Source organism: Sorex araneus, chromosome 5 (genome assembly GCF_027595985.1).
Source record: "Sorex araneus isolate mSorAra2 chromosome 5, mSorAra2.pri, whole genome shotgun sequence".
Classification (NCBI taxonomy): domain Eukaryota; kingdom Metazoa; phylum Chordata; class Mammalia; order Eulipotyphla; family Soricidae; genus Sorex; species Sorex araneus.
Window position 1 is genome coordinate 92,341,029 of NC_073306.1, and position 10,089 is coordinate 92,351,117.

The following is a 10,089-nucleotide window of genomic DNA, read 5'->3' on the forward strand; positions in this document are numbered from 1 at the left end:
ATCTCACACTGGTGGTGAGATTGGTGTCGGAGCATTGAATGCCTGAAACAACTATATTATGATCAACTTTGTAAACCACTATGTTTAAATGAAGTAAAAAAAAAATTGGGTGGGAGGTGGAGAAATATAAAGCTGTTGGGGCATGCTTTGTATGAGGCTGACTGGCTCAACCCCAGCACAGGAGTGATCCTTGAGCACAGAACCGGGTGTAATTCTTGGGTACCACCACATGTTGCCCAGCTGCCCCAAAGTAAAAAGGGGAAAAATGTGTCTTAGAATCAACTGGAGGCTGAAAACATGATTCTTCAGAATTTGGATTCAGCAAGCCTACATAAGCTGTCGAGAATGTCCCTTTCCATAACATTTCTAGGCTATGTGGCTGCTGCTGCACAGGGCCCAGGTGAGAACCACTGCTCTAGGGCAACGGATTCTTGTTTTTCTAAACTGGAGCCACTCTTGGAGGGGCTCCAGGGCACTTGGGGCTTCCAGGAAGTGCATGGGAGCCTCATGGTGCCTGGGATTGCATTTAGGACCTCACACATCCAAGGTATACGCTTTCCTGCATGAATTACCTCCTGCCCCTGCAGTGGTTTTTAACCTCAAAGATACACTGGCATCACCTGAGAGCTTTACATCAGCTGCTTAGATACCACTTCCAGAGTGTCTGTTGAAATTGGCTGAGGAGGCAGCCCCAACATAGAGATAGTTAAGGCAGTCAAGGAGTCCCTGCTCTAGGGCCTTACTCTCTTTCCCTCCATTCATTGTGGTTGCTGCAAGAGAACAAGGACTTAATATGGAATGTTAGTGGGTCAGGTATGTGAAGGATCTGCCCACCTTCCTCAGCCTAAAATGGTCACATGACTGACATCTGCAAAGAAGGCTGGAAATGTGCTCTCACTGGCTACTTAAGAGAAAAGGGAGTTCAGTGTGCTTGACCTACAAAACTATCACTTTTTATTTGGTTTTAGGTCCACACCCAGTGATACTCAGGGGTTACTCCTTACACTGCTGGAGAACCATAAGGGATGCTGCGAATGAACCTGGGTTGGCTGCATGCAAACAAATGCTCTACCCTCTGTACTATCGCTCTGGCCTGAAACCTATACTTCTGAGCACACTTGCCTGATGGTGCTCACATATGTGGACTCACGAGCAACAGGAACCTAGGTAAGTGTATGGGATTCCTGACTTTTGCTATGTTGAGCTGAAAACTGTGTTGGCAGCGGAGATGTATGGCCATCCTGAGAGGGCAGAAGCTGTGTGGTGGAAGGAGCCAAGCCTCACAGACCTATGCTGACTCCCTTCTCTGAGAAAACTATTAACAGGATAAAGGGAATGAGTCTAAAGCCCTGACCAACGCTAGTGCAGCAGGTACATACATAGTACAAGTTTAATGAGAAAATACTACTGACACCAGAGATAAGGCAAGGGCTGTTGGTGGAATTCTGAGCTTATCTTGGCTCATGTCAATGGGATGAAGAGCTGACACTGAGTGCTTTGCTGTCTGTTCTGTTAAATACAGAGATTTGTATTGACTCCAAGATGGAGTGATAGTACAGTGGGCAAGGCTTGCACATGAATGAGCAGGGTTTGATTCCCGACATCACATCTGGTTCCTTAAGCTCCACTAGGAGTGATTCTGAGCACAGAGCCAGAAGTAAACCCTGAGAACAGCTGGGTGTGGCTCCCTACCCCACCTCCCCATTCTTATTGTTGTAAAGAAGGGAGCAATGGTTGTAGGCCCATAGTGAGCAATAATATCTTTGTCTGTCATTTTAGCTATTTTTTGTTCATTATTTTAAGAAACACTTAAAACCTTACAGTAAATGGAAGAATTATTTCCACCACAAAAAGATACTTCACATTATCCAACAATTCTTTCCACAGTCCTGTTTCCTTAGATCTGCATGATCCAAGGTAGTCCTGAACACTGACGGAGAAAAGGTCTCTTTCTAGGAAAAACACGGCGGGAAGGACAAGTCAGGGAGCCCAGAGTCTTCCCTGCCGCCAGTCCTCAGGTCACAGCCCTGCGAGGTCTGGGAGGCCGTCCACCACTAGCGGAACTGCTAAGCCGTGCAGAGTGGTTTGGGATTAGAGTCTGGCTCCAACCTTTCAGTTACGCAAGTCACAGTTTGGTCATCCAGCAGCTCCTGGGCGTAAATTCATCTGAGTAACTGTTCATCAGCATGCGCTTAATTTCCAAGAATCTTTCCATGATCTTTGGTTTTAACACCAACTCTAACCTTCCTGGGCTTTGTGTTTCTCAAAAAAATAAAACAAACAAAAAAGCCAACCAAACATACAACCCCCCCCCCCCAAAAAAAAACACTGCCTTTTTCCTGGCCTTTGCACCTCACTTTCTACCCAGTACTTCTCAAGCATTTGCCTAAAAGGCCCCTGGTAGAAAATCTGAGTACAGCTGTCAGGGTTCAAGGCAGATTAGCCACTGCAGCCATTAGCTGTGTGACTTTAGGCCAAGTGATTCCACTTGGAATTCTCATGGGGGAAGAGCTGTTGTTTGGGACATATTCTATATGAGGGGACCCCTAAGCCTAGTAGTGGTAGAGAAGTGCTTGTAGGTGGATACGGAAAGTGATTTGCCTCTTAATAGGTACATAACAAGCACAGTGCCAAACCTGGTCTATATTTTGCATCATTTAATCTTCATCAGACAGGTGTGACAATGGCCTTTCTTTGTTTTTTTGCTTGTTTGTTTTGTATTTGGGTCACGCCTGGTGATACTCAGGGATTACTCTGGATCCTGCTCAGGAATCACTCCTGGAAGTACTCAGGGGACCATATGTGCTGATGGGGATTGAACCTGAGTCGACCATCTGCAAAGCAAGTGTCTCACCTACTGTACTATATTTTGGTCCCCAACAATGGCCTTCCTGTTGTAGACAGATGGACTTAGAGCACTCTGCCAGATTTCCCACCTCTTGGGCTATAAAAGGAAAGTTCCCGGGACTGGGGGGTATGGTGCCACCAGCACTTCAACCTGTACTTGTGGGGCAAGTGCATTAGCAGCCTGATGATGCATTCAGGCTTCCTGATACCCCAAAATTGTCGCTGTGCCTCTGGCCAGACCCCAACAACTTGGGACCAAGTTTACTAAGAAATTAAATGGCCAAAAGTTAGGTATGTGGAAGCCATGCCCACAAACCACCGCTGGCTCAGCTATACAAGCTTATTTGTTGGCCTTATTTCAGAGACCCATAGATAATTCTTGAAAGAGATCAAAAGTCACAATTAATCTCGGACCTAAGCATGGCTGAACAGACTGGGGTAAATCGGAGAAGGGCAGGTTGGCCTGTGCCCACCCAAGCAGAGCACCCAGCTTGCTTCCACAATCCAAAATCGCTGCAATACCCCCGGCCTGACTCCATGTCTCAGGATGGACCTCACCAAGATATAATCTGCTGAAAATTTGAGTATGCGGGTTTTGTTGACTGAAATCTCCAGGCTTTCACGGAGTTGGGGTGGACTACCTCCCCCCCACCTCCCAATACACATGGAAGCACTGGCAGTCACCCCCATGAACCAACTCCAGGTCCACCCTGTAAACTCTATTACTGGCCCTGCTTCAGAGACCCATAAATAAATCTCGAAAGAGATCAAAAGCCAGAGACACAGCAGTGAATCCTGGAGGACACCATAGAACATCTCTCTGGACCCCATACTGAGCCAATTTCACTGAGGCACCCCAGATGGAACAGGTGCAGTCTCTCCGCCTACTCCTGATGGAATCCTGGCGACCAAGAGTTTCCACAAGCAAGGCTCAGGTATTCGGGTTCCAGAACTAAATCTCCATGCCACATGGCAGCAGAGGCACCAGGTTGTCCTTCTCCGGGTCCCCGCTCGATCATTAGTCTGGCTGTCACACACATAATGTGCCTCTGGGCGCCATCTTAGCACATCAACAGCCCTGGTCTAGAGATGCCCAACTGAATCCCAAAATGGATTAGTGCCCTACAGAAATGTCTCTGGAACCAAATTATTTACAATCTAGGATTCCTGAAGCGCACAGTCATGGCACCCAAGATACTAAAAATGAGCAATGGACAATAAATAATCTGGCATCTGCCCCCAACAGTGGTGGAAAAATTCAAGCAAAACATAATGCCTAAAAGTAGAGAGAGTACTAGGGAAATTGCCTGCTATGGAGGCAGGGTGAGGACTGGGATGGGGGGAAGGATACTAGGGACACTGGTGGTGGAAAGTGTGCACTGGTGGAGGGATGGGTGTTCGATTATTGTGCAGCTGAATCTTAAACATGAAAGCTTTGCAACTGTATCTTACGGTGATTCAATTTAAAAAAATTAAAAATAAATAAATAAATAAATAAAGTTGAAAGTTTGAAAAAGAAATAGATAATCTGGCATGGTTTTGATCGATGTAAGTCTTAATTCTTGGGGCTGGGGAGAGAGCATAGCGGGTAGGTGTGTGCCTTGCACACAGCCAGCCCGGGTTTGATCTATGGCATCGCATAGGGTCCCCCAAGCCTGTTGGGGGTGTTTCCTGTGTGCATCGTTGTATGTGGCCGATCAAAAGCCTCTACTTAAAAAGAAGATTTAATTCTTTAGTTTGAAACGCGCATGCCTATAAAGTTCTAAAACAGTATCACATGTTCTTCCCTTGACCACTGAGTTTGTTGATCTGACTCAGTGAAGATAACTGATTTGGCCATGTGTGGTTTTGGGTTAGTATGAAAACAGGATGGAATTGCTTGTGCTGATGTCACCCAGGAATGTTAGTATGGAATATTCAGGTCAAGTAACTTAACCAGAGAGGCAAAAGGTTAAGCCAAATCACAGACATCTCTTCATACTGAGCTCTCTCTATTTTTTTTTTTGATTGGTTGAAATTTTAGAACTACATAATGGGATGACTGGAGCAATAGCACAGCGGGTAGGGCATTTGCCTTGCATGCGGCCGACCCGGGTTCGATTCCTCCATCCCTCTTGGAGAGCCCGGCAAGCTACCGAGAGTATCCCACCCACACGGAAGGGCCTGGCAAGCTCCCTGTGGCGTATTCGATATACCAAGAACAGTAACAACAAGTCTCACAATGGAGACATTACTGGTGCCCACTCGAGCAAATCGATGAACAAAGGGAAGACAGTAATGGTGATACCATTTATGTTTGTGAAAGAACATTTTCTAATAGTTAACAACACATAACCTTGCAGTTGACCCTTAAACAATACGGCAGTTATGTACATTGACTCCTTGCCTCAAGTAGATGAAAACCTGCAAATAACTTTTTTTTTGGGGGGGGTCACTTTTTGGGTCATACCCCACGATGTTCAGGGGTTATTCCTGGCTCTGCACTCAGGAATTACTCCTGGTGGTGCTCAGGGGACCATATGGGAAACCAGGGATCAAACTCGGGTGGGCCATGTGCAAGGCAAACGCCCTACTCACTGCATTATTGCTTTGGCCCCAGGAAATCTGCTTGTAACTTAAGCGGCCCTCCATAAATCAATCTACTAAATGAGGGCCACAAAAATCATAAATCACAGGTTCCGAAAGAGGTCCCTTTATGAACAGGGACAACACGATTTGGAAATAGAGATGGCAGTGGAATTTTGTCTAGGGTTGTTTCCAGTCATAATGAATTCTGTAGTGGGAATATTTCACCTTGTTGTAGTATGTTTCCATGCTTTCCTAGAAAACAAAACACTGAGACAATTGTTCATCTGGCTTGCTTTTTCTAGACCATGTTACCATTCCTACAAGTCTAGTGTAGGCCATTTTGGCAGTTCAATTAAGATCATTTCATTAGAATCCTGTTTACTGATCAAGATTTTTGAAACTAGAATCAAGATTTTTGTTTTACCTAAACTGTTTAAAAGTAGAGTGATAGTTACATATGCTTGAATAGTAATATTTTTGTGAACTTTCTAGTTCCTTGCTGTAAGTTATTTGCAGTTTCAAACCACTGCAATCAGTAAAGATACATGCAGTTTTCAGTATTCTTAAATTCATTCAAAGATTTGTGGCCTAAAATTTGACCCACCTTGGAGAGTATTTCATGTGCATTTGACAAAAACATGTATTCTCTTGCTTTTGGATTATCCTGTACATTAAGTCCACATGGTCTAATGAGTAGCTTAAGGCTAATCTTTTTTTTTCTTATTGATTGATTGATTGATTGGCTTTTTGGGTCACACCCGGTGATGCATAGGGGTTACTCATGGCTCTGCACTCAGGAATTATTCCTGGCGGTGCTCGGGGGACCATATGGGATTTTGGGACTCGAATCCCCGTCGACTGCATGCAAGGCAAACCCCCTACCTGTTGTGCTATCGCTCCAGCCCCTCCTTTTTAATTTTTGTTTTTGAGCTACACCTTTCTCTTGGCTCTGCACTCAGGGATCATTCCTGGTAGGGCTCATATGCAGTGCTGAAGATCAAATCTGGGTTGGCTGCTTTCAAGATAAACACACTACCAGCTGTACAAATTGCTTCAGCCCTCAAGACTGATATTTATTTATTTTGTCTGGATATATTCAGTGATGAAAGAAGGGTATTAAAGTTCTTTATTATTATGTTGTTATCCATTTCTCCCTTTAGATATATCAATAGCTGCTTGAATATATAGCTGCTCTATATATTCAAGTGTATTGACAAGTGCTGGAGGCAGATTCTTCAGGTGTTCGGGTCTGGACCAGGTGCTGTATGTTTCTTTACTGACAAAATGGCTTGGAATGACAAACCATATTGTGGAATTTGGCATGTGGGCAGGTGGACATGGCTATCGAAGAGATCCTAGTAGAAATTGTGGATAACCTTTTCCATTGCCCTTCTGGAAGATGTGATAGATCCATCAGAATGTTGGAGGGCAGTCATCTTGGTCTTATAGTTGACGAAGGACAGGCGAGCATTGCGAATACTTTTCCCAGCTTCTGCTGCATTGGCCAACAATGCTGCTCTTCTCTCTTTGAGGTCTTCCTTTATCACTTCTCTGCACAGCTTTGAGAGCTTGGATGTGAGCTTGTGATTGCCTGAGGCTTGCGCCAAACCACGTTGGTGAATGAGCTCCAGAGTTTCCGAAGACAGGCATCTTTTTGTGGCTTTCTTATTCTCAGTGTTCTGTGCACAACCATGGAGGTGCTAAACCAGTTGATCATATTCTTTGTCGATATTGTCAATGACAGCATCTTCCCATATTGCCGCAATAGTGCCAAAGAGCTCCCAGTTGATGGTCGTTCTGAGAGTTCTCTTCTTAAACTTAGCAGCCCTTTCTTCCTGCTCCGTGAAGTAAAATTTAGCATGAAGGAGACGGTGGTCTGATCCTGTTTGGAATTTTGGGACAACAGTGACATCAGTCAGGCTCTTCACATGCTACCTGTCTGAATGCAAAGCTCCATCCCAATGGAAAACCAGCAGGACCATTCTGTTTTACAAGAAGGGAGACATCCACAACATCAGCAACTATCTCCTGATCTGCCTGTTGTCCATCATCTATAAATTGTTCACGAGTCATCCTGAATAGTATTGGCAGAACACTAGACGAAGGACAACTATTCGAGCAAGCCGGGTTCCGAAAAGGATTCAGCACGATCAACCATATCCACACGGTGACCAAGCTCATTGAGGTTTCTTGAGAGTTCAAGATGCTGCTCTGTCTAATGTTCATTGATTCAAAAGAAGACCTTTAATTCTGTTTCGACTGAAGCAGTCGTTGAAGCCCTAGCCAAAGGGCGTTCAAACTCAGTACACCAGGATCCTCCACGAGTTATATTACGGATTCACCACCAGGATCTAACCATTCTACAAGAAAGTGATTATCAATGTAAAGAGAGGGGTTCAGCAGGGCTATACCATTTCACCGAAACTCTGCAGTGCCACCCCCGAGAACATCATGCAACGACTGGAATAGGAATAAATGGGAGTGAAGATAGATGGTCAGCAACTACACCACCTCCACTTCACTGATGACATCATTTTATTAACACCAAACATTAGCCAAGTGGCACAAATGCTGGCTGACTTTGACTGTGGGTGTGGAAAGGTTGGACTGCAGCTGAATCTCACCAAGACAATGTTCATGAGAAACTAACTAGCTCCTGATGTTCCATTTGCTCTCAACAGACCAAACATCTCTGAATGCAGCAGTACTTAGGTCAAGAACTAAACATGACGAACAACCTGGCACCTGAGCTGCGCAGGAGGAAGAGAGCGGCATGGAATGCCTTCAAGAGCATCGAAGAAGTTAAGAGGATGAAGAACCTTCGGCTCTGGGCACATCTTTTCGACTCCACCATTCTTCCTGCACTAACATATGCCTCAAGAGACCTGGGCCCTACGGAAAACAGGATAAGAACACTATCTGGGTCACCCAAAGAGGAATCGAAAGAGCTATGCTTGGAGTGTCACATTTCACTCAAGTGAGAGAAGGAATCCGGAGTTCTGACCTCTGTCGAAAATCGAGAATCACGGATGCTGTCTTGTTTGCTAAGGTGTTGAAAATCAGATGGGCTGGACATCCAATGTGATTTGGAGACGACCACTGGACTGTTACTGACTGGATTCCATGGGATGTCAAAAGAATGCCTGGCTGCCCATCTACGAGTCAACAGGATGGAGACGTTACTGGTGCCCGCTCGAGCAAATCCATGAGCAACGGGATGACAAGTGATCAAGTGACAAGTGATTCAAGTATTCCTACATGGGGTATGTAAATGTTTACAGATGTTATAACTTCTTGTTTGATTCATATAACTGTCATTATTAGTCTCTGGAGGCCACAGATGTAGTTCAGTGGTACAGTTCTTGGCTTGCATGTCCTAGATTTGATTCCTGGCACTGAAAATCAAATCAAAACAAAACCAAAAAACAAACTAAAATATAAAAATTAAACTAAAATAAAATTTTGCCTGACATAAGTATAGCTATTCCAGCTAGCTTGTCTTTTTCTTTCCTTCCTTCCTTCCTTTTTCTTTCCTTCTTTCTTTCTTTCTTTCTTTCTTTCTTTCTTTCTTTCTTTCTTTCTTTCTTTCTTTCTTTCTTTCTTTCTTCTTTTTCTCCTTGTTTTCTTCCTTTTGTTTTGTTTTTGGGGCCACACCCAGTAATGCTTAGGGGTTACTCCTAGCTCAGTGCTCGAGTTACTCCTGGTGGTGCTCAAGGACCAAATGGGATGTTGGAGATTGAATCAGGATTTAGTTACATTCAAGGATCTAGTTAAATACCCTCTTCACTGAACTCTATTTCTGGCCCCTAATACAATTTTTCTTTTTCTTTGTGCTACTCAAATGTTCAGGACTTACTCATAGCTCTGCACTCAGGGATCACACTCCTGGAGGGCTTGGGGTGGGTGAGGCGGTAGGGGGGTGGCAAAGGGGAATCCAGGGAGCAAACCCAGGTTGGCTGCATGCCAGGAAAATGCCCTGCCCACTGTACTATCATCCCTGCCCCATTCCAGCTTTCTATTGGTTTCTATTGGCCTGGAGTATCTATTTTTACCCCTCCTCTCAATCTGTGCATCTCTTACATCTGTAATCCTTTATAGGCAATACATCTCTTATAAGCAACACATATCTAGTTTTTTAATCCATTAATGTTAATTATTAGTACTTAGTGCCACTCAGATTTTGCCAAGTATCACAATGCAGTGGGAAGGGTGCTCGCCTTGCACCTGGCTGACCCAAGTCCCAGGTTCAATTCCTGCCAGGCACTACCTAGGATCCCGAGCCCTGCCAGAGTGATCCCTGGGTGCAAAACCAGGAGATAGGCCTTGAGCACAACTGGGTGTGGTCCAAAACCAAACAAAAGGAGTGCATTGAGGAGGCTGAGATTTGCAAGGGAGAAGAGTTGCTCTGGAGCAATCTTCAGTAGAGACTTAAGTGAAAAATCTGTGACAAGGCAAACGAGAAAGCAGGCAGTTTCTCTGGCTGCCTTTAGAAAGCTTGGGATGGGCCAGAGACAGTATGGGGTCAGTACGGGGTCACTTGCTTGCATGTGAAGGACTCCAGATCAATCCCCAGTGTCTCATACCCCCAGCGTCTCATACCCCCAGCACCCTCAGAAGTGATCCCTGAGCAAAAATCCAGGTGTGCACCACGGCCTCCTCCCACCCTGCACATTT